This window comes from Mustela putorius, unplaced genomic scaffold (genome assembly GCF_011764305.1).
Source record: "Mustela putorius furo isolate JIRA1106 unplaced genomic scaffold, ASM1176430v1.1 tig00003845_pilon_pilon_pilon, whole genome shotgun sequence".
In the NCBI taxonomy this organism is placed as follows: domain Eukaryota; kingdom Metazoa; phylum Chordata; class Mammalia; order Carnivora; family Mustelidae; genus Mustela; species Mustela putorius.
The window spans coordinates 46,563,248-46,589,691 of NW_025421998.1; the positions used below are offsets into that span (position 1 = coordinate 46,563,248).

The window sequence follows — 26,444 nt, forward strand, 5'->3', positions numbered from 1 at the left end:
GTGGTACAAGAACTTTTGCCTCAAGGCAAATTTGCCTAAGTTCTTAGGGAACACAGGCTAAGATGTCATACTTTTCCTTTTCTTACTTCTTATGGACTAGGGTCTCCACAAATGTATAAAAAAAGATGGTGAGGATATAGATTTCATGGATGTCTGAAAAACCTTTTTTTGCCTATGTAACCTATTCAAAAAATAAATTTCATGTATAGACTTATAAACTGACTTATATAGACCTATAAATTTCTACTCCAAAACACGAAGACCTTTTTTTGCAACTTCCACCTGACTTCCTGGTTGTGCCAAAAAGTCAACCAATTTTACTTACTTATTTTTTGAAGGGATCATATGCTATTCATTTTAAAGAGGATTTTAGAACTCCCTTCTTATCCTTATGCTTTTCACCTGTACCTCAAGAGTAAAGTCTCTGTATACATGTTTTTCCTCTATTCCAATTTTTCCTTCGGTATTTTCTTTCCCTTTTAAGACCTAAGTCTTTCTTTGATTTGGGGAAATGATCTTCAGGCTTTCTCTATCCCTCTCTCTTTTTCTCCCATAGTTTCTCCATTTTCATTTTTTTTCCCCTTCTCATTCTTTGAGGATGAGATGCTTGAGTTTCTGAAGATATGTTTTATGTTTTTTTAAGTTGATACCTTCAATTTTTTTCTGTTCTATATTCTAGAAATTTGATTAACCTTATATAGTGTGATTTATTTTTTATATATTTATTTTACAATTTTATTCTAGTAAATTTCTACCTTGGCAATGTTAACTGTTTCCTATTTGTACATTGATTCTTTCCTATGGTCCAGTTTTCTCTTTTTAATCCTTATAGTTGCAATAACTTCTTAAAACATTTTGAAAACACTGTAATTCTTAAGTTCTCTTTTATTTCTTATATGATATCCCTTTCTATGGGATTGTTATATTTATTTGTTGTCCTCTTTCTTGCTGTTGATTTTCCATGAGAAATAAATCTTAATCTGTTTATTTTTGCTTAAGCAATAAATGGAATATGTTAACTTTCATAAAGGAAATGTTTAGGAATGATCAGGCATGTTGAAATAAGATCTCTCTCTTCCATTTCTAATCTGCATTGTCTTATAGTTTCCTCTTATTTACAGGCAATGATTTTCTAGTTGAGAGAGCCACAACATTCTAGGGTAACATAATACCATCTGCAACCTCAAAACACCAGCTCTGCTTTTGAAAACTTCAGCAAATGCCCCAGAAAATGATCTCTTCAGCTTTATTTAGATCACATGCCATAAGTCCATTTTTTGAAGAATTACCAAGAAAGTATATCTTAATTATAACACATTTCAATCTTAAATCAAAAAACTATTCTTTTTATAAATAGACTTTACACTCTTATTTCAAACTTTTAGGTTATATGAAGTCAATTTTTTTTTCCCAATGAGATTTGAAAAGCAAATTCTTTTTTCTTTTTTCAAATTGCTGTCACTCTTTTGCATGTAACTCAAGGCTTTAAAATTCTGCCTTTTGATATATAAAGAAATCATAAGGAGCTTTGAATTTTTTCAGAAGAAATATCAAGACATTAGACAGCTGTCTTGGTGGAACATAAATGAAAGGGTGCGATCCCATGAAAATACAAAATGTTAATGTTTATTTATATATTTTAAATTTGGGAGTTCATTTCCAAACATATATGAAATATTGGAGCCAATATAGAATGTAAACTGTAAGAAGCATTTTTTTTTTACTACAATTGGTTCATAAGTTCATTTTTGTTATGGGATTTAGCTTGAGTCCTGTAAATTTAAGAAGATTGTATATAACTTATGAACTCAAAGAAAGGCTATCTATACAATGTACTCCATGTACTACCAAATCTATAAATTCTCCAAAGTTCAAAAGACCAATATAATCATAGATTAAATTGTATTGATATAGGATAGGAGGACTGGTCTATTGGAAAGAGGAATATTTTCAGTACAAAGAGATCACTACCAACCAGTGAGAAGTAGAATAAAGAACCGTGAAGATCAGCATGAACCTGAGACAATTGCATTGAAGACTGTAACCCAGAGATAAAAAAGCCTATTTCAGAAAAGGATCAAAGCCCCAACAACAGAGAGAATAACTGTAAAAGGAAAATTTTTGGAGGTGATCACAGAAATAAGCTCTCTCCTCTTGGAATGAACTTGCTGAAAATTTGTTGCATCATTCAAAAAATACTTTGAATACATCATTAAAGGCTTTCTTCAGAGACTTAATCTAACAACTAAAAGTTCTTTAGTTGAAAAAGGCAGAAGAAAGATTTTTGTTATGTAATGTGCTATGCTTGATTAGGAAACTTTTGCAGGTCCTAAAATGTCTATTCTGTATATATACAGATTAAGAAAGGTATAGAGGGACAGGCTATATCATCAGACTTAATGCCAACTTCATTTTTACCTGGGAAATGGGGAAAACTGCACTTTCTGAGGTGCAGACTACAGGATGAATATGATAAGGTTATAGGATATTCTCAACATGAGATTTAACAGACTGATTTAGATTATTTTTGAAAGATATTGTATGTCTTATTATATAGCAATATGTAGTTTTGCTAATTGTGAACATGACCGATGAATAGCACAAGGGTAGTGGGTAGGAATGAGCTTTTGCTAGTGAGTAAGATGACCGCCACACACTCAAATTTCACTGTGGCTTTGTATTCTCATTTCACATTTATAGTATAAAAAAAATTCTACTTTTGTGTGACAAAACTTGGTTTCTTTATGAAAAAAAATGACTTTGGAAAGAAATCCTGTTGCTACTGGTCTCTATTTCAAAGTATTAATGTTTTTATCCAGAAATTAACATTTTAGATAAATTATGGATTGTCAAATTATACAGCAGCTTGGAAATTTGAAGTTGTCAAGCCCACCATAAGTTCTATGTGAAGACAAGAAAAAGTGATTTGTGAATCTGATTCAGCAATGTTCTAAATAGTCCAAATTTTGTTCATACTCTGAAAGAAAAAAACTTCAGTAAAATATGAAAAAGCAATTAACTCATAGTATGAAATGTATAATGTTGGAAGGAAATATGCTTCAGAGACATTTATTTTCATAGCTGTATAAACAAACTATGGTCCCGTGTTATAGATGCTTAGTACCCTGAAGGTATCATTAGTATTTCCCAGTTATACTCTATTGTATTTGAAAGAACAAAATAGATATTTAGTGACATATTCTTGAATTTTAGATGGTCTCAGAAAGTACTTTACCAGCATATGAAGGTTCTACTATATGTCACTTATAATTACCAAGAAGATGCAATGAAAATAAAACTTGACTGAAATTCAAAAAAATCTGGATTCTAGCCTTGATTTTCATACCAGATAGATGTATGATTTTGTTCAGGCATTTGATCTTTCCAGGGTTTGGATGCTTTCTAGTTGAGGAGTAGAGTAGTAAATCCAGGTGAGTCACTACTAACTCTGAGGTGCCATGCTTCCTCTGCTGTTCTTGGTCCACAAAACAAACAAAACAGTGTCCCTATGTGTCTGCAGATGACTGTAAGTCACTTCAGCTACTTCTCACTTTACATGTTGGCAGTGCTACAAGTAAAACATAGCATTTCTGCCATGAGATGAGTATGAGATTGGGATCCATCTACTCCATAAGCAGACTGGGTTCTCTCCCTTAGAATGCCCTTCCACTGCCAAGCCAAACATGACATAACCAAGGATTTGAATATTAACCTACACTATAGAAAAAGTTGTATGTGACTACAACTGTGTATGACTCCACCTACCCTGAAGTATTCATTAATGGGATTCTATCAATTAAACACATTTTGTTATGTGAGTATTCCTGTAGCTTCACCCATTCATCCTTTTATCCTTGAGAATAGTACTTGTGGCGTTTTATCTATGAATAAATGTAAGAAGGGGTGAGATAATGAGTTTTATGACACAAATCATTTATGTTCTGTATTTCTCTGTGACTTATCTTAAAGAGAACTAAAGAGTAGAGAAGCGTCTCGACCTGGTGTGAATGCCATGCCTTCACCTAATCTGCAAGAGAGACTTCTAGATCAAGATCCATTATAAATTTTATTTTAAAAGGCAGGTGTTTATAATGCTCCTTGATACCTAAGATGTTTAATCACTGAAATAGGGTGGGTTTTTGGTCAGGCTTCAGGATCTATTCAGGTCTGACGCTCTCTGTGAAACTAACCTGCTTTCATAGAGGAGATTCAGTGGGTCTACTCTCTACTTGGTAGCCCATGTAGCATACAGGCATCGTGGCACCAGTTCCTTCCTAATGCTTCCTATCTGTCTGTCATCCATCTGTCCTCTGATTGCAAATATGATAGAGCAATACACTGAGAACAGACTTGCTCATTCTCTCTACCTTAGAAAGCAGGAGCCACAGGGCATATAGTAGGCCCCTAATAAATGCTTGTTGAATAGACCTATCAGTCATGTTCCCCAGACTCTGGTTATTTATACTCTAAAATTCATTTTCCTGAAGTTCTTCAACAGATGATGGTACAACTTTGCCCAACAAATTATTTGTTCACATTCAAGAGGAAGTAAGGTTGTCTTTCCAATACAGAGAGAAAATTTTTATTTTAGCTAATATTTAGTGTCATGAATATTCAGGTAGAGTTGAATTCATGCCAGGCTCCATCCTAAATTCAAGTTTTTATTTAAGTTCCAGTTAGTTAACATACAGTTAACATACATAACAATTTGGCAATTGATAATTTGGATTTGGAGGGAGAAGAGGAAGATGTTTTCAGAGTATGAAGAGCCTATGCTTGTCTTGTCCCAGGAACACAACTAGGTAACTATCCAATCATCCTAAATACCCCACAAATCGAGCTGAAGACTGACAAAACAAACCGGACAACTAAGGGGAGAATAGAGACCACACTGAAGAAGGTACAAAGTGCGGAGACATGGCTTAGGGGAGAAAGAGATCATGGATGCTGCAGAAGGGATGGAGCCATGATAATGGAGAAAGGCAGGAAATAGAGGCACACACAGGGAAATGCACAAGGGGACTGTTCTAAATTCTTTATATATTTTAAGTAATTTAATCCTTACTCAACCATACATGAAAGATGTCATTATTATTTCCATTTTACAGATGAGGCACAGAAAGGCTAAGTAAGTTCATCTAAGTCACACAGACATTGGCAGAGCCAGGATTCAAAGCTATTCAATTTTGTTCCAGTGTTCAAGTTCTTGACCATTATGCTATGATTCCCTGACCATTTTTAGTCATATAAAAATACATTTTTCACTCATATATGGAACATAAGGAATAGCTCAGAGGCCCATAGGGGAAGGGAGGCCAAATGGAATGGGAAGATATCAAAGAGGGAGACAAAGCATGGGAGACTCTTGACTTTGAGAAACAAACTCAGGGTTGAAGAAGGGAGGGGGCTGTGGAGGGAGTCACTGGGTGATAGGCATTAAGGATGGCACATGATCTGATCTGATGAGCACTAGATGTTACGCAGCTAATCAGTCATTGAACACTACATCAAAAGCTAATGATGTACTATATGTTGGCCAGTTGAATTTAAATTAAAAAACCTTTATTTTTCAAATTAATAAAGTTTGGTTAATTATAGCAGTCAAGGGAATCCTTAATCAACTATCCTAGTTACAAATATTCCCTTTGGTATTGTTTTTATTATTTACAAAGAAATGATTAGCTTTATAGGATAAATATAAAGGACTGCCCATTTAGAAAGAGATTGATTTTGTAGAAATCCCTGGCCACTGATTTGAGTTTGTAAGTCTGACAGAGTGTACTACTTGGCTCTTTCACATAGTTCTATTGTAGCTAAGTTTGTTGAACCAATGAGCAAACTTGAGAAAGCTTTACAAATATTTTTATGGTTGTCCGCTTGTGCCTTTTTATTTTTCACATTGCCTCACTGACCTTCCAATTCTTTATTGACTGCCTAATGATCTTTGTCAAAATAAGAACAGTGAAAGTGTGATCATGTAGATTTCTGTGGTTGAAAAATTAAAACTGATCTAGAAAAAGAGTCTTAAAAAGCTAGTATCTGGGACTTCTTGTAATCCACACAATCAGATTGCTCTATCACATTTCAGCAGGGAGACAACTATATTATAATATATAAAATATATTATACATCTAAAGCCGATTTAAGAGATAAAGAAAAAAAGTGGGGGGAAAATGTTGAAAGTAGACACATCAAACCCTGGCATCAAACCCTTTATTGTAAAACAAATTTTGAATCTGCTGCATCCAAACATCATTACAGTATGGGGCAAATAATGAATATGCATTTGTGGTGTTATTTTTGTTGGAACACAAAAGTCATGTTAATAAAGCTGTCAGGCTTGAGAGAGGCATTTCCTAAATTGTCAAAGGATTTCCTGTTGTTTCAACTTCAGCTTCTCTTTGGTAAACTCTAATTATTGTAAATTATTTGAGGACATAACAGGATCAACAGTAGTTTTGTTAAATCTTTTTAGTGAATGAGTTATATTTTTATTACTGTGGTACTTTTTTTAGCTTTTGAAATAATACAGTCACTTAAGTTACATTTATTACTTTTGTAATTATTTTCTATTAGTAAATGGAAATTTGTATTACTAGCCCAAAATATTATATACTATATTCCCATGTATACGCTATTTCTTTTTTTTTTTAAGATTTTATTTATTTATTTGACAGACAGAGATCACAAGTAGGCAGAGAGGCAAGCAGAGAGAAGGGAAAGGAAGGAGGCTCCCTGCCAGGACCCTGGGATCATGACCTGAGCCGAAGGCAGAGGCTTTAACCCACTGAGCCACCCAGGCGCCTCCTAATACTCTATTTCTTACAGAAGCTACATTACAAAATGATCATCTGTGATGGGTATTCCACTTTATAAATTATTGCTCCACTATTGGTGAGTATTTAGAGAATACTCTAAAAAGTTGAACTAGTATCTATTCTGAAAATGACATTTTTCAGAGGCTGGTATATTAGTTCTTAACTTACTATAGTTTTCAAAATATCTGATAATAGTACTTAAACTGCTATATCTGACAATAATATTTTCAAGATAGATTATGCATATAGTGGTGGAACCAGTATATATTTGAGTATAATAGAATGATTTTCAGATTTTAATCTCACAAAACAAACTGAGGGTTGCTGGCGGGTAGGGGGCTTGGTGGGGGTAGGGTTATGGACATTGGGGAGGGTATGTGCTATGGTGAGTGCTGTGAAGTATGTAAACCTGGCAATTCACAGACCTGTACCCCTGGGGCTAAAAATACATTATATGTTTATAAAAAAATTAAAAATTAAAAAAAAAGAATGATTTTTCAGAAAATCTAAAAATGTAGTAGGGTCTCATTCCAGAAAATTCTGGACATCTACAGAAATAGGAAATGTGTGTGCTTCATAATGCTTATTTATATTTATATTATGATATAAATGATATATATTATTTATCTGTTGACATTTTTCTCACCCTACTGATTTATCTGTACCTCTTGTTTTATGGCTCTTATAATAAAGTCCATTTTACTTTTAGGTCTCTGGATGCTGCTTCTCAGTCTTTTTTGCCTCCTCCTCTACACAACCTTCTGTATTGATACTCTTTTGTATCTACAGCCCAGACATCTCTCCTGAACTTCTCTGCAGTTAGTTAGCACAATATCTCCATCTTCATTTGAATAACTACATTATCCTTTTCCTCTTTCAAAATAAAAAAGAAACTATGACGTCTATACTCCCAGGCAATATTCCCTGTATTGGGTGGTAACACTACTAGCTATTTTGATGCTTGAACTGGCAATGAAGAAATCACCCTTGTTTACTTCTTTTCTCTTATCTCTTCTAATTAATCACCAATCACCTTCATTCTTTCTGTCAAATATTCTCACATCTGTCACATTTCTTTTATTTCCCGTGTTCCTTCCCTCCTTTCTAGGGGCAGGTTCCTGAGAGAAGAATTCAGAGTAATACTGAGAATACTGCTTTGCTGCAAGCCTGCAAGTGCATCGTACGTTCTAGTTCTTCTCACCTCAGTCACCACCATGTAAGTGCTCCAGATTGTCCTTCTAGTGTCATCTCCACACCACCCCTGACAGCCACGGACCTTAGCACCCACACACCCTCCTTCACAAACTCACAACAACTCCTAGATCACCCACTTAGGTCAGAAATCACCTCAGTATCTTTAACCTCCTCTTGAAATACCCTCTTCTCCTGGCTTTAGGTGAAACCCAGATATCAACCGGGGTAATTTCTTCCTTTTCCTAACTTGAAGTTGTTTCCTTTCTCACTTACCACAGGATCTATGTGGGCTACTTAGAATTCCTTACTTTCCATCATTACTTAGAACCCATTACTTAACCTCATTTTTGGAGATTCATCCCTGAGGGTAAAATACATTTTCCACTATTCAAGTTGTCGTCTATTTTTTTTCTTACCCAACTTACTCATCAAAGGCTAGAACTTACAGCTGATCGTTTTCCTTGTTCAACACTTCTTTATAATTTTTGTAAGTACAAATCCTATGCCCTGGCCTTTCATTTTTTTGTTCTCTTTTCCAATGAACTTTTCTCCATTCTATTGCTGCCATTGTTTTTTATGAAAATATGCATAAACCCTGTTATTACCAGAAAGTTTTAAAATAGATATTTAAAGCAATCTACTCTAAGATAAACAATTTCATTTTTATAGTGTTTCTATCAAATATGTGTACTCCTATACATCTTTGACTTCTTTGAAATCTATAGCGTTTAACTCCATTACTTTTTCAATATCCACCTGCTTCCGAGATCAGTCTCGTTTCTATGGTCCATAGATAACATTTCTCTTTTATAAATATTCTCAATTGGTTATTTTACTGTCCCTTGAACTTACTCATTTGGGAAAATTGGTCTCGATGAGACATCCTACCCCCCTATTCTGTATCTGAACTAATTAATAACCATACAGGAAGTCACCCAACTGAGACCAGAACTTCTTGCTATGTGTTCTTTAATTAAAATTTCAAAAATAATTTAAGATTTTCTTTTTATGGCACTCAGTTGGCCCAACAATCATATTACATCTCAGACAGCCTGATTGTCCCACCACCTGAAATTACTTCATACCACTGTTGAGGCAGAAATTGGTTAGCTTCCCCCCCAAATCATTTTCTCTTTCTCCTAGAATCATAAGCTGACTATATTCTCCAGCAACCTTTTAGTTGGAGGTAATCATGTTCCTGAATTCTGGCCAACAGAACACAGGCAGAAGGTATATCCATCACTTTCAGACCTGGCCATTAAAAAAAAATCTCCTACATACAGTGCTTCTCTTACCTGATCTTCTGGCTGAATGGAAAAGCTCTATGAGGATCCAGAAGATGCTACAGTTACAAGCTGGAAAAAAAAAATGAGTCCTAAGTGGCAGTGAAGAAGAGACTTGCCTATCAGGAATACTCACACTGATTTTGTACACATCATTAAAATATATTTATCATGTTCAGCTGCTGAGAACGTTGGATTTGTTTTGTTATACTAACTCACATTATTTAACCAATGCCAAGAGTCTTTCTGTCTACTTTATGCTCAGGTAAGAACCTCGTGACAAAGTTCATTAACGGAATTTAAAAACCAGAATCAAACTGCTTCCATTTTCTGACTCTAAACATGACCTGCTTTCATTGGGGCCCAGATTTTTCGTTCTTCTCTTTTCTTACGATGAATGACTAGACCTCTTTTGTGTCCAAGGACAATCACTCAGCTAGTCCTCTGGGTTCCACCCTTTACAACCTCTTCAAAGAACTATGGTCCTTCACTTAGATATCTCTATCACCTGCAGCATCAAATTTTCAGGCTATACAGGATCTTTCATATCAGCATAGAAAAATGTTCTAGCTTCCTCTATTTTAATGAAAACCCCATTGTTAATCTACATTTCCTTCCAATTACAGCCTTTTCTAGGTCCCATTGCTTCAAACATTTTCAAATAGTTTTCTGTATTTACTCTCTCCCTTACAACTTTACTTCTGTATACATTTTATAATATTTTGATAGTAGGGGGGAATTATAATTCATCTGAAAAAACACAAAGAAGAATAATTCTCATATCTACCATCCTTAATTAATGCTAGTTAACATTAAAAAATTATTGCTATAGGGTTTTATTATTTTTTTAAATCACTTTGTTTCTACAAAGTGCTAAGTATGAATTATACCGATTTTCAAATTTTGCAGAGATACTATAAAGGGAAAGATTTTTAAAAAATCTTCAAATAACAGTCCCCTGGAATTGTCTTAACACAAAGAAAATGCATATATCCTATACATGTAAACAACTGCATTGATAGAAATATTTTTATGAAATTGATAGAAATATTTTTATAAAATGGAATATTACATGTTGTATTTTAAATAAAATGAAAAATCTTATTTCAATTTGACTATGAATATTTTATACTGTATAAACTTTTGCAAACTTATGACATTTCTATAAAAGGAATAATTCCCACTGCTGCTTCCAGCTGGTTTTGTTCCACCTGTTTAATGTTTACCACTAATCATCTTGGGCTTCTTTTGTGTTCCTCAGTTTTGTCTTCCTCATACTTTGCTGAATTTGTCAAACATTATTCCTCCCAAGGAAGATGCGTAGATCGTGTTGTTCCTGATACATTTCATGTTTGAGGATACAGTCCTCAAATTGCCTTTATTTTTTTTAAAGATTTTATTTATTTATTTGACAGAGAGAGAGAAAGCGAGGGAACACAAGCAGGGGGTGTGGGAGAGGGAGAAGCAGGCTTCCCACAGAGCAGGGAGCCCGATGTAGGGCTTGATCCCAGGACCCTGGAATCATGACATGAGACGAAGGCAGATGCTTAATGACTGAGCCGCCCAGCTCCCTGGTGCCTTTATCCTTGGACTGATTTGGCTGGCCGTAACATTACTGGGTCATACTTTCCTAAGAACATTGTGGAAACGGTGTATTCTGGCTTTGAAAGCTGCTGAGGAGCACTTTGATGTAAGCCTGGTATTTCCCTGTTGTAGATGATTTGAATTCTAGATGCCCCCCAAAAAGACTTCTTTAAAACAACACTTAACTATCCATCTCAGTATATAGTTTGTTCTTGAGGTTTCTAGATCAAAATTTCCTGGAATATAGGGTTTTCTTTAGATTTGCAGATTTAATTATTTATTTTAGGTAAGTTCTCTCATACTGAATTTTAAAATAATCTTCTGCTCTAGTGTTAGGTTTTTCTACTCCAAGAACAAAAATTATATTTATGTTAGCTTATCTTGCTCTATCATCCATGTCCAATTGTTTCATTCTGTTTCTTTAAGCCCTTCTGTAACTACTGTGATTATTTCAAATACTTCCTCTATGTCAGCAATTTTATTTTTAGTTGTATCATTTTTGTTCTTTGTTTCTAATTAATATATTAATTCTATTATGATAATTTAATCCTCACTTCCTCTTACAGTTGCAATTATTTTCAAACTACTTTTTATCTTACATTTGATCTTAGAGTTCTTATTTTACAGAAATAACATTTCTTAATTTGTTCTACAATGTGAAGCAATTGTGAATAATTGCCTTTTGTTCAAGTTATAATCTCCTATTGGATGAGCTCTTTTTCATGCTTTAATATCTTAAGTTGTTTTGCCATATTGTGTTTGTTTAATTGCTGTGTTGGTTATTTCTTTTTCTTTCCCATTTTGGTTGTCCCCGTCTAGACACTCCATTTGCTTAGATAATTGTGAGACTAACTAAGCTCTCTTTCTACAGTATCAAAGCCAGCTTTGCTTTATTTTCTCCCAGAGATATGGTGTGAAGGCTGGATAAATGGTCTATATACATTTTTGTGGGGTAGGAAGTAGCACCTTTTGTGGAGGTGGTGGTGTCATTTGTAGCAGAGTCTCTGCTTTTTCCTTTATGAATTTTTTATGCACACTACCAAGGTTTACTCTTCCTAGTTTTAGGCCGTAACATTACTGGGTCATACTTTCCTAAGAACAAAGGTATATTGAGGTTCAGTGAATTTATACAAGCTGTAGGGCCTTTGTTAAAGAATAAAAAAAATTTATGAATACAACATTAGGTGTAGTGACTTAAAAAGCACACATGTAGAGGCTCCTGGGTGGCTCAGTTGGTTAAGTGTCTGCCTTTGACTCAGATCATGATCCCAGGATCCTGAGATCGAACCCCACCGTTAGGCTCCTTGCTCAACAGGGAATCTGCTTCTCCTTTTCCATCAGCCTGCCTCGCTTATTTGTGTTACGTCAAATAAATAAACTAAATCTTTAAAAAAGGGGAGGGAGTAACAATGTCAGAGAAGATAACCTGAGGCTTAAGTTTTATTAGCCTCCATTAAGTGTACCTTAATGAGATGTATTTTGTAGCCATGTGACTCAAGATATTTTTCTTATGCAATGTATAGTCCTGATGTCTTCCTATCAGAGTTTTCTTCTTTCTTCCCCACTTTACATCATTCTTTCTAGATGTCATTCCCTTTGCTTCATTGTCGTAAGAAGAAAAAAAGGGGGCACCTGGGTGGCTCAGTGGGTTAAAGCCTCTGCTTTTGGCTCAGGTCATGATCCCAGGGTCCTGGGATCGAGCCCTGCATCGGGCTTTCTGCTCAGCGGGGAGCCTGCTTCTCCCTCTCTCCCTGCCTGCCTCTCTGCCTACTTGTGATCTCTGTCTGTCAAATAAATAATAAACAAAATCTTTAGGAAAAAAAAAAAAAGAAAAGAAAAAAAGGATGTGCCCCCTTGGGTTGTTTAGTCCACATTTTGTGGTATTGCTCAGCACTGTTTATGCAGATATCAGCATGTGTTGGTCAGGGTTCTACAGAGGAACAGAACCAGTAAGACTATATTTGTGTGTGTGTGTGTGTGTGTGTGTGTATTTATATGGGAGAGTACAGGAATTGGGTCATGTCATTATGGAGGATGAGAAGTCCCAAGATCTGCCATCTGGAAGCTGGAGAATGAGGAAAAACAGTGTTATAATTTAGTCTGAATACAAAAGCCTGAGAAGTAATGTTTTATCAGGTACCTGGGCATTCCTTAGCCCAGTCGAACTGACAGAGAGGGATAACATCCATGCCTGTTACTTGTATGATGTCCTATACTTTTTCCTTCTCCCAGTTTACTGTTTAAGGTTAGTACTGCTTGTCTGGCTACTATTTATCAATTCTGATGTGGGTTTTACTTTACTTGAGGAGATAAGAGTGAAGTTTTGTGAGGAATTTCTTAGGGTAGAATTCTCTATTTACTCCTCAGTTCTTCCGGCTGCTCCCACCTCTTCTCTGCTCCCGTCAGTGCTACAGGGACCTCCTCATAGAAGAGAAAACAAACACTGCTTTAAACATGACTTTCTTGGACTCTCAGCGTAATTTACTAAGATTTTGGCTTCTACTTGAAAGATTATCCTTTCTGGGCTTCCTTGAAACAACCTTTTCCTATTTCATTGCAAGCTATTCTGCTATCTTTGGTTAGATCCTTCTCCTATATTTCTGAAGGAAAGTTCTCCACAGAGTACAGTCTGGAGCTATCTTCTTTTTCTCAGTACCATTTCATTCCCTGACTTATGTATAAATTACATGCTGAAGATATTCAATATTCTATCTACAGGATGAACTACCACCTTGAGCTCCAGAAATGAATGTATATCCACACTTGGATATTTTAGAGCTATCTGCAACTCAAAAGTAAACAAAATAGAACTTTACTTTCCCCTTGTTAAGTCTCTACCTTGCATTCTATGTGAATTTTACAGATCAGTAAATTTAAATAAAATATTTGCAGTCATTTATTTGCAGTTGAAAAATAAAGTGTATGTATTAAAAGAAAATAATTAAAAATAATATTCAATATAATATTCAATATTCAACATCATAATTCAAAATAATTCCATAGCTATTAATAAACATATATGTACATGATACTGAGCCTAAGAAATATTAGTAGTTTTGAACTCCTTTGTGTGTCCATCTCTGACTCATTTCTTTCCTCCCTCTTGCATGTAATCACAGTCCTAACTTCTCTTAATTTTCCTTATGGCTATTACAACATGTATGTATTGGAAAATAACTGTATAATATATACATATATAAGTAATATATATAATTATATAATACATGTGATTTATGTAGTCATATATATATCAGTAAAAATAATCAATAAAGTACAATAGTGAGATCTGAAGTTGACTGACGTATGTACAGAAATGCGATACATAACAGAGATAGTATCAGAGGTCATAGGGACAAGACTATTGAATAAATGTCACTGGGACAATTAATTATGCAGATGTAATATTTAGACCCCTATATCATTGCATTAATACTAGTTATTTAAAAGAATAAATAAACAAAGCACGGGGAATATAGGTGACATACATCAGAATAGGAAGATCAAAGATGTCATCCTCTTCCACACAGTGGTCGCTCTGTTCAGCTATTATCAAGATAAGTCATAAAAGTAAATAAAGATATAAAACTTTAAGAAGAGGAATATGGGTATTAAAAAAAGGGAAACCTTGAATTAAAATTGAAGAAAAATTTTGAAGTGAGAAAGATATGGCCAAAAATTAAAACCAGAGACTAAAATTAGGAAAATTATAAGAGTATGCATTTAGTAAGTTAGAATAAAGCATAATTTAAAAGACAAATAGAAGATTTAAAAAATAATGAAAGACTGAGATAAACTTGCTATGTGAAAAATAAAGTTTAACATTTTGAGAAAATGGAGTTAAGAGTTAACAGAAGGCAATAAAAACAGTAAAAAGACAGGTATGTGTCTCATGGAAATATTTTTGAGGGCTATCTAGCTCCCTGGGGTGTAATGTGATCTCCTGTGCATTTCACCATCACCATGTTCTCTTTGATGATCTAAGGGACAGAGAATGAGTAATTGTAGTTATTCCTTATTCTAGTGCAGATCACAGAAATCTGTTTTATTTCTGGTACACTTCCATTCTTTTACTGTTTTTTACACTTCTTCCCTCCTTAGAAGAGAAGCTTCAGTGTATCTGTTGACTTCGAACCTTCAAAGTGTTAAGATTGTTTTCATCTACAAATGAAACCCATGCCATGCTCAGGAAACTCTTACAGCATAATTTGGGGTAAGTATTTTCTCCTCAACACTCAAAAGCAAGAAGTATCACATCATTATTATTATTTAAAAGCAAATTAAGTTGACTCTGATTCCCAGTTATGAGAGGTTTGGATCTCTCTGTCGCTCCACAGAAGAATGCTTGAGGATTACAAGGTGCTTAGAACACCTTCTCATGCCACGTGAAATCCCATCATTGCTTTTCTCCTTCCAGTGCTCAACCAAAGGCTGCCTTCTTTTCCCATTTCTGTCAAGTGATGATGATGCTTCTGACAGGCTCAAATATGAATCTCACTCATAGCACACTTAGCCACAAAGAAATTTGCTGCTACTCTCAAGGGCCTATGTTTAGGAGTCACACTTTACAAGTGTCCTCCTTCCACCCCTCTTCTGGCCTCCTGAGAACAGCCAGGGGCTGAAAAAAATGGTGTTAAGCCTGCAAAACCTCTTCCCTTCCTCATCTAAGCAAAGATGTAAAGCATTGCCATTCGGGTCTACCCCCTATGCTCAACAGCCTCACATAATTCGGTCCCCTCCCTCTGCCTGCACTCTCCCCACCAAATGACATCCGGATGATGGAGAGTTGCCATCTCATAGGTAAAAGATCTTCTGTCTGGATTCCCAAAACACAAAATATTCACCCCTGAGAAAAGAGGATTAAAAAGAAAAACAACAAAAATCCTGTACCTTTCCTTCTTTCACTCTCTTATTGCAGTAAAATCAACATCCTGAGGAAGATTTTCTATATGAACAGGATTGATTCATCGTCTATCTGCATCTTTCTTTTATTTTGTCCCCTGGTATTGTACTTGGTCAATCCACGTATGTTGCTCTCAGTGCCAATGTTCCACGACATTTTATTTCTGCAATTGCTCAGACACTGTCACCTGTATTTCTATGGTTCTAGCTGCTCTGGACACTATTGGAATCCGCCACCCCATCTGCTCCTTCACTGTGCAGTCTGCTTGAAGTTCTCCTGTCCTTTGCCTTTGACAAGTATAAGATTTTTTTCTCTTTGTCTGCCTATGTCTTCACTTTGAATGTTTTCTTTGCTCTCTTCTATATTTTCTCCTTCTTAAGAAAAAAAAATGGGAGGAATAGTATGATTTGACCTATCTTTTAGATGAAAGAAAGGAGCTTTCAGGTTGACTTTGACCCCAAGCCTTCTTTGATACTTCTTGAATTGCAGTATCAAACAGCATCTCCATTTTCCACTCCATCTGAAATGGCACAAAACCTGACAGCCTGTTTCCTGCCCACTTCCCCATGGGCTACATTGACAGATTCTAGCATGCCTCCATATACAGCCAAATCATGAAAAGATTTCAATTAGAAACCTAGATTCATCAAGGAAAGCTTGATTTCATTAGCTGATTCTGTTCTCTACACACACACACACGCGCGCGCGCACACACACACACACACACACTGATGGCAGTGTTTCTTGTTAGCAATGGACCAAGCTCTGACCGAGTCTGACAAAACTCAGGTTGGGCTTCTATTGTCTGTCTTATGTCACCTATTCTTAGGTTTTTCATTCTTCCATTTTAGAAGAAAAATAGAGGAGAAAAAAGAAAAAAATGGAATTTATGTCCTAGGGTTTAGGAATTACCTAAAACCTCAAAATTTTTCTTTTTGTACACTGTAATAATTTTCTGGGTGAATAAATTGTCATTTAATTCAGATAATATTTACTTCCATAGACTTTTGCACTACAGTCTGTCTTCTGGCAAGTGTTTAAATTTAAACTCAGTGACACACTCCTATCAATCATCTGCAGAGCCCTCTACTCAAGAAAGCTACTCTTATTTTATTCTTTAGAAAGATTTAAACAAAACTTTTCAATTTCTCTAAATTTCTTTAAAACCTAGAGTCCTACAAGGGAGGGTGAGTCTTGGGGTGAGTCTGAAAATCAATTATCAGTTGGTAATTTCTTTTCTCTAAGTCACAAAACTGTTACCTGAAACTATCTTATACTAGAATGCGTTACCCTGAAACACAAGTTGGCACAGCTTTCATGCTCACAGGCCGTTGCTATTTTTGTAATTGCATAGAACAAACAGTGGCCATCATGTTGCTTTCTGGCAGCTGACATGGAAGTTTCTTTTCCTAAGAAACCACTAAAAATTCTTCCAATGCAAGCTGAAATGAGACTGTCCAGTGTATAACTAAACTTTGAGAAAATTATTTAGCTGTCTGAATGTACAGTAAACACAGACATTCTTGGATAGCACCTTTGTGTTCTTATTCTATTAGCACTGTTTCTGAAGTTTCTGACCTTCAATGTCAGAGAAAGTTCTCTTGATGTTAGTCTTTGATCTATGAGCACTGAAATTCAGACGGAGAATATAGCATACATTTAGCTTGAGAGTGGCAAAGATATTTATAATTTTGAAAACTTTTGCTATTCTTGACTAACATTTTACTTTCAAAATGTAATTCACTGGAAATTAAATATAAAATATGTTAGTAGTAAATAGTATTGAAGGAAGACTATATTTTATACTTCTTTAATATAGCTCAGCTATGATATTCTATGAAAGCGGTATTATTTTTCTTGCTCTGTTTCATTATATTCAGAGAATGACTTTCTTAACCCTTGTCTCTGCCCACTATGTAGCTTTATCCCCTTAACTCAAACAAGACATGACATGACTTCATCTCTTTGCACAAGACAACACTGCATCCTTTTATTGTAGAGAGGTTCAAAAAGTTAGCCACACTAAATACAATTTTTGTTGTTATTATGTAACAAATGCCACAACCTATATTGACAGCAGAGTCACATCTCTGTTCTGCAGATAGAAAATGAGAGAATTGGAACTTGCTGTGCTAAACTGCTGAGATCATCATCATGCATTATTAATTAAAATAAATAAGAAATAAAAGAAAAAATGACTTTTGCTCCTGCTATCTGAAAGGTCTGCAGTGCATTATCTAGTCCTCAATTCATTTTACCACATCATGCACCCAGACTTATATTATATGGGTAACAAAATTCTCTCTATGACCTTGTCACTTCACGTTTTCATAACCCCCCCCCTCCACCTTGGTATCTGTCTCATATTCACTAGAAACGCACTTCCCTGAATCTTAGATTCATGATCACAAACCTTGGAATAAAAGTAAAGCTCCTGTCATTAATGTTTTGTTTTTTTTTTTTCAAAATAACTGAAAATAATGGGAGTGAATCTGCACTTGGAAAACTTAGACTGAGTTCCATATTTTGTTGGGTGACCTTGGAACAAATACTTCAGCTATGTCTACTAGATTCCAAAGTAGAAAACTGAGGTGATCCATTGAGTAAAATAGCAAATTTTAAAAGAATAAAGAGAAAGAAATAGAGAGAGAAAGAGAAGGAAGAAAAGAAAGAAAGAAAGAAAGAGCAAAGAATGAGAAAAAGGAAAAGGAAAGGGAGGGAGGAAAAGTGGGAGGATGGAAAAAATCAGCTTACTAAGGAAGTCAGTTATGTTTAGTGAATTTACTAGGCATCAAACTGAAATAATGAGTCTTAATTAAGAAATAAGCAAACCTTAATTTTCCATTGGGTTTTTGGTGATTTCTCTGAAAATTCACTGGCATTTCTTTCTTTCTTCTTTTTTTAAAGATTTTATGTATTTATTTGACAGAGAGAGATCACAAGTAGGCAGAGAGGCAGGCAGAGAGAGAGAGAGAGAGAGGGAAGCAGGCTCCCTGCTGAGCAGAGAGCTCGATGCGGGACTCGATCCCAGGACCCTGAGATCATGACCTGAGCCGAAGGCAGCAGCTTAACCCATTGAGCCACCCAGGTGCCCCTGGCATTTCTTTCTTTAAGAGGAGGAGCCTAATTTCCCTTCCCTTGAATGCAGGCTGGATTGTGACCCACTTTTAATGAATAGAGTGTGATAAAAATCAAGGTTGGGGGCCCTAAAAAGAATAGCTTTTGTCTGCCCCTAGCTCTTTTGTCACTCATAGGTAAGCCAATTGCCATATTGTGAGGACACTCAAGCCGTCCTGAGAAAGGGTTATGTGGAAGCAGCTCTCAAAAACAGCAGCATCAACTTTCCAGTCACTTAGGTGAGCTACTGTGGAATTGGGTACTTCTGCTTCAGCTGAGCATTCAGATGATTTCAAGCTTAAGCAACATCACCTAACAACATCACGAGAAACCTTAAGCAAGAACTGCCTAACCTAAGCCACTCTTGAATTCATGATTCATATGAACTGTGAGAGATAAACAACGTTCATTGCTTTTTAAAGTCATTAAAATTGGGGGCACCTGGGTGGCTCAATGGGTTAAAGTCTCTGCCTTCGGCTCAGGTCATGATCCCAGGGTCCTGGGATTGAGCCCTGCATCAGGCTCTCTGCTCGGCAGGGAGCCTTCTTCCCTTTCTCTCTCTCTCTCTCTCTCTCTGCCTACCTCTCTGCCTACTTGTGATCTCTGTCTGTCAAATAAATAAAATCTTTAAAAATTAATAAATAAAGTCATTAAAATTGAGGGGAACCAAACAATGACATTATAAGAAAAGAAAACTAAGTACCAATATCCCTGACAAACATAGCTACAAAATCTTCAATAAAATATTAGCAAACTGAATCCAACAGTACATCAAAAGGAGCACACACTACAATCAAGTGGGATTTATTTCAGGGATGCAAAGCATGGTCAAGATCTGAAAAATCAGCGTGAGACACCATATTAACAAAATGAAGTATAGAACACACATGATCTCAAAAGATGGGGAAAAAAGTTTAATAAAATTTAATACCCTTTTATGATAAGAACTCACAGCAAAGTTGGTATAGAGGATATGTAAGTCAAAATAATTAAGGCCATGATGACCAGCTTATAGCTAACATCACATTTTATGGTGAAAAGCTAAGAGCTTTTCCTCTAACATCAGGAACAAGACAAAGATATCCATCTACTCACAGCACATTTATTCAACATAGTATTGGAAGTCATAGTAACAGCAATGGGTAATATTTGGTCATGATATTAATATTTTTATTCTTTAGCATCTACTCTGAGTTATAGATGGACATAAATGTCATTTATTTTTTATGTGTTCTACTATAAACTTGGCTCTTCCTGTATTTCTTCACTTACATTGAAAAAAATGTAATGGAAACAAATATGAGTTAATTTTAAAGAAGGCTTTTGAATGTGATGGACTAAAAAATCTCAAGAACAGAGCTTATTTCATACCTGCCACATGATGTGAATGAATAATAAAATGATATAACCACATTTTTTTTCCAGAAACAATTTTTGGGTTTTGTTTTTTACTTCATTTAGCATTATACCATTTTTTTCTTTCATTTATATCATCCATTATTTCTTCTATCATTCTTTCCTAGGATTTATTCTGACTAAATATTAGGAAATCTGTTATACTGTTAATTATTAAATATCTTGAAAATGGTTTGGAAAAAGAAATACCTGAAAGAAAGCCATTCTTTGCCTGGGATTGGTGAAAGATAATAAATTTTACCATTTTTTGGTATGGTATAGGCTTTCATTTCTTTGTTTCATTTGCTTTCAAAAGCCGAAACAGTGTTTATTTACTCTTACTTATTGGATTTTTCAATTTTCAACTACACAAACAAATGTAGTTTTTAAGTACCTTAATGCAAAGTATAAAGGAAAGTTAGTATATAACAATATTTATTATTAATCTTGTCACTAGATTAACACACTAGAATTTTAGAGCCAGGACATTAAGACTTCTCTGGTCCTGACCCTCTCAGTTTATATATAGAAAATAATCAAAGCCTGACAGGTTTGACTAGAAAGTGGGGGAGTAACACTAGAACTCAAGTCTAGCAGAGGGTTCTTTCTACTTTATCTTCTCACTGCTTGCTTTGGATATATTTTTGACAACTTACCAAATATACATTTGATACCAGAACCACTGTCTTGTTCTCAAAAATCTCATACTATTGCTTTGACTGCCCATCAGCCTAGGCTAATGGAACACAAGCTTTACTCTATTGTAAAGACATCTTGGAGCTACAAAAGTAAAAGCGGTTCACAAAGCCCAGAAGCTGTTCTAAACCAGTGCCCCTGAATCCATCACCTACATTACTAGTGCATAGTTGCAGGTGAATCATTAATACAACCGAACTGTGGTCGGGTTCAGTAACATCTGTAAGCATCCAGGTTCTTTTTTCCTCCACAGCAATTTTCTTGTTACGTAATACAGTTACTAAAGCATGGAAGATGAACGCATTGGACTGTTGCATTTGCAGTCAGTCACAAGCAAAATTCACGCTCATGTTCTTTACGTCCTTGCTCTATGTTCAATTCTGCCTCTTCCCTAAAGATGACAGCTTCCCTAAAGAAAAAGCTGTCACCTCATGTGACACAGGTCTGCTGCATAACACACCACGTGTTCCTCTCCAGAAGTGCAGTAGGCCTTCCGGCTCCACATTAGGGACAGCAGCCATTCCTGTTCTCTACTCTCTAAAAAGTATCCAGTGTTGACTCTTCAGACTCCATGTCCTGAGACTATCCTTGCCAGTATCCATGCTTCCTGCAGTTGGCTGCTGGCTCTTACGTTTCTTTCTCTCCTTGAGAAGTCTGCCTCCTGGCTCATGGTCACTCTCCAGCACTACTCCTGCCAGAATTCTAAAGAATTTCAACCTGTACCTAGATGATTCTTGTAATACTTTTGCCTATAGTTCTTTGATCTTCTTCTAATGCCTCTGTCGCCTACTTATTCTTAAGGTCACACCTACAATTTATCATTACTGATAACTGTAGTTCCTCTGAATTTCATTCACAAGCATCCTTACTTCCAACAACTACATCCCAAATGTCCAGTTTACTTGGTCTAAAATCCCAACTCCAATACTCTAACTAACAGGTTCTACAATCCATTGACTATACCATCTCATATTACCCTCACGTCCATCCTCCTATTTCTGTTACCCTCTGTATTCTGCTTGAACTCCACGTTCAGTCATTATAATCACTCCTGATCCCTACCCCTAACTCCCCCGCCTTTCACTCATTTTACTCTACTGTCTTGGCAATGCCTATGTGCATCCTATTTATACCTAGCTTGTCTCCCGTTCCACTCCTGTGCAGACGGTGCAGCTGAACGTACTGGAGGAAAACACACATCGCTTTAAATATAACCACAAAGATCAAGCAAGATTTTAACGATGTCTGGGATTCACATTGTTTGCCCAGAATAGTTTCTCTCCCCTTTTCCTTGATGACTATTTCAAATCATCTTTTCTCTCTTCAAATCTTCAACACCTAGGCTTTCATGCTAATTCTCGGTCCATGACCTACCATACTACTTTTGTGCGAAAGCTGAAGCAGTAAGATTTCAGAGAATTCCAACAAACACACCCACCCACCTCTCAGCACCTATGTCCGTGCAGGGACCAACTCTTCCACTTGTGGGCCAGTTTCTAAACCACTCAGGCTCACTGCTTCCACAAATCTCTCTTGGCTCCATCATTTTTTCCCCCCTTCTTTACTGAGATTTTCTCAGAAACAAACAAACAAAAAATTCTCAAGTTGGGGAGCCTGGTTGGCTTATTCAGTTGAACGTCTGACTCCTGGTTTTGGCTCAGGTTATGATCTCAGGCTTGCGGGACTGAGTCCTGCGTCAGGCTCCATGTTCAGTGGGGAGTCTGCTTGAGATTCTCTGCCTCTCCCCCTGTCCTCCCTCCCCGCCTTTCTCTCTCTCTCTTCCTAAAGTAAATAAAATACATTTAAAGAAAAAATTCTCAAGGATCTCCCACCCTGCAGCAGTTCTCCTTGGATCTCTCTCCTTTTTGCAGTTACTACACCAGATTTTGTCTTTAAAGAAAAACTTCTCAATTGTCCTAACACTCTCCTGATTATTTTCCTTCATTCTACCTTGAACATACCACATTGAGGTTTCCATGCTTCCAACTTCACCAAAATTATTGTTTTTGATGTCACCAATGGTCTCTGCCTTGATTTTCTTAGTCCTCATCTACTGACCTAACAAAAGCATTTGACAACCAGTGGGTCTCTCATCCTGAGAACACTGTCTTCACTTGGCTTCCAGGCTGCCACTGTAGCATGCTTTTTCTTCTGAGTGGTAAGTTGCTCATTGTCAAGCTTCTTTGCTGCTATCTCTCTACCCGCCTATTTCTAAAATTGGAATGTTTAGGGCTCAATTTTGGATCTTTTACCTTTTATTCCACACTTATTAAAAATAAAATCTCAACTTTAAAAATCATTTAAATCTTGACAAATTACAAGCCCAGACCTTATTCCTAAACTTCCACCTTGAACAACTATCTACTTGACATTTTCACCTGATTTTCTTACAGTCTAATGTGCCCCTTAAAGTTAACAAATTACAAAATGAACTCTTTATTTTGAATCTTCCCAAGGCAGATTTTTCCAACCATCTTTCTTATCACTTGAAGGCAATGCTGTTCTTTCAGCTGCTCATGCCACAGTCTCTAAGCATCCTCTTTCTCTTCTACCCTAATTCAATCAGTCAGTAAGCCCTTCCAGCTCTACCTTCAAAATATATCTGGAATCTGACCATTTTATAGCACCCATTTTTAAAAATGTCTTTACCACTCTAGTGCTAGTCTACTTACCCGAATTAATGCTCAAGCCTCCCTCACAAGTCACCCACCATCTGGCATAACCCCTCCACTCTATTTTTATCGAAAATGTTAGCGTGTAGCTCATACATCAGATGAGATCAACTCACAGCTCACGATCCCTCAGTGACTCCCCATGTCACTCCACGTACAAGCCAAGTTGCTGGAAAAGATCCGGACTCCTGTTAAAAATGCTGGCCTCACCTGTTACAATCCCCCTTTCTTCATTTTATTCCAGTCACACTGACCTCCTTTCTCTTTCCAAACAAACCACACATGTTTCTTCAAGGTGGTCTGTATGCTGGCTATTTCCTTTGATGACAATGCTCTTCCTTTGAGGACCCCAGGTCACCTTTTACTTCCACCACATCTTTGCTTGAATATCACTCCTCTATGAAGTCTTTTGGCAACTCTTTTTAAAACTGCACCCTCCAGGTACCCCTTATTATCCTTCCCTTTTATTTTTCAATGGATCCTCTATTATACTATGCAATTATACAGTTCATTTATGACCTGTATTCAGTCACTATGAACTAAAAGCCCTGTAAAAGTAGGGAATTTACTTTACTCACACCTCTATTTCCAGCACCTGGTGCAGAGAATAAATATTAGTGGTATCTATATTATTAATTATATTATATAAAGTAATAAAGTAGTTGAGTTGATGTTGCAAAGAGTTATGTTTCTTTTGTATTCATGATGATAGGAGCAATATATACTAAAAGAGAGTGTTCCTTTTATCCTCTAGGGGTGTTTAACGTGGGTGGTTCATAGCACAGAGCACAGATGAGTAAGAACAGGAAGTACAGAATCTTCTCAGACTGGATAAATATGGCAGGCCACCACCAAAGTGGTTAGGAGGACAAACAAGAGGACAATCAGTACAGGGAAGAAAGGCGTCCTTTCTGTGGCTTCAGAGTTGAAGCTATGGTTGAAGAAATTCAGGTACTCCCATGGTGGGATGCATCAAGAAATGGAAGATTATTTTTTGAGCTACACATATGTCCAATAATTCAGACCAACCAAAAAGGGCAGTCATATGGATATTTATAAAGAAACAAGCAGGAGTTGTTTCCTTTTACATCAGGTATAAGGATTATCCATTACTGATGGGGCTATTTTCACACATATCATTACACACATTCCCTTATTCGACCCTCACAACACTTGGAAAAAGGCAAAGACTCATTTCAGTTTTAAAGAAGTGATGTTTAGGGGTTATGTGCCAGGCCCAATGTCACATGACTTCGAATGAGTAGAGCCAGTCCTCTTTGCCGGTCTCCTACTTCGAAACATTTCCCGTCGCATATCCCAGGCATTGAGCCAGGCACTTTGGTTGGGCTGAATCTATGCTGAAGACGGCCTCTGTCTATGTTGCATGATGTTCCTGTAAAGCCTTTGATTTGGGACTTTCTGTTCCAAGGGACCAAAAGGGTGATTAATGTGGACAGATTCTCTCAGTGAGGCTGGGCTCCACAACTGTTCAAGATGGGGTACGGTTGCTGTATTAATCATCTGCTATGTATAACCATGTCCCTCCAAACAGTGACTTAAAATGGTAATATCACCAATAATATCGGTATTTTAGTTTCTGTTTTGCAGGGATCTGGGAGCAGCATAATTGGTTCTGACTTGATGTCTTTCATGAGGTTCTAGTCAAAAATATCTGGAATTATCTAAAAACCTGATCGGAGCTGACAGATCTCCTTCAAGTCTATTCTTCCAACTCACCTTAGCTGGCAAGTTTTTGCCGGCTCTTGCCAAGAGGCCTCATTTTCTTGCCACACTGCTTTTCCATAGGGCTGCTTGGGTATCTTTCTATAATTACAACTGGCTTCCCCCCAGGAGTGAGCAGTCCCAGAGAGCAAGATGGAAGTCTCAATGTCTTTTCTTACTAGCCTTAGATACCACATTCCATTCTATCATTTCTGCAATATTCTGTTGATTACACAAGTCAGCCCTACTCAATGAGGAGGGCACAACACAGGGGTGTGAACACCATCAGACAAGGATGATCAGGGGCCACTGGGGAGGCTGGCCAACTGCAGCTGTCCACCAGACATCCTAATCTCACATTTCTAGCAAAAAACATCTTATGTTTGAGAGGATTCCTGTGAATGCTGAGTCCTAGATAAATGGACTTTTCTAATATCATTTTTAAAAAGTCATTCTAACTTAGCTATTTATGCTAAAAAAAAAAAAAGTTTCCAATTCAGACTTTCTTCTCTGCATTCAAAATACACCTCAGCATTTAATTCTTCAGGAAGCTTGGCCAGATCAATCAGCATAAGAGTAAAATAGAAGATAGAATCTCTTTACTCACATGATAATAAAACATCGATTACTGGCACTCCAAGAGGAGTAATGGTTGCATAATTCTCATTAATTTAACATTAAATATCTAACAAACATTACCTCATCATATAGGTCCTGTTGCTATAGCAATGTTACTTCCACTGTTTTCTAATCCATTTAAATGTATTTTTGAGTGGAAATAGTGGCAAAAGTCAAGTAATCTACAGATTTATAATGTAATTTTTTAGGTTGGAAGGCAAAGCATACATGACCCACCTGAACTGAATCGATTACACTGAGAATTTCATCACTCTCAGGGTTATTTGTTAAAAGATAAGAATATAATTATCTACATTAGTAAAAAACAAATTTCTCAAAATGGAATAAAAATACACAATAATTTACAAGTACCATATAAAGAGCATAATGACCTACTCCAACAATCCCTCTTCCACAAGAGCAACAGTGGTTTTCTAGATCTGTC

General features: G+C 36.3%; 1 protein-coding gene across 3 annotated transcripts in view; it reads right to left on the reverse strand.

Annotated features, from left to right (window-relative positions):
- Nucleotides 1-26,444, reverse strand: part of ETV1 (ETS variant transcription factor 1) — a 249,818-nt gene that overhangs the window by 203,970 nt on the left and 19,404 nt on the right. For 2 of the 3 annotated variants that reach the window (XM_013051702.2, XM_013051699.2), the window contains exon 2: nt 9,308-9,367. The exons of the other annotated variant lie outside the window; for it this stretch is intronic. The gene's annotated coding sequence lies outside the window, so the exon portion shown is untranslated. The remainder of the gene's footprint in view (nt 1-9,307; nt 9,368-26,444) is intronic. 3 annotated transcript variants of the gene reach the window in all.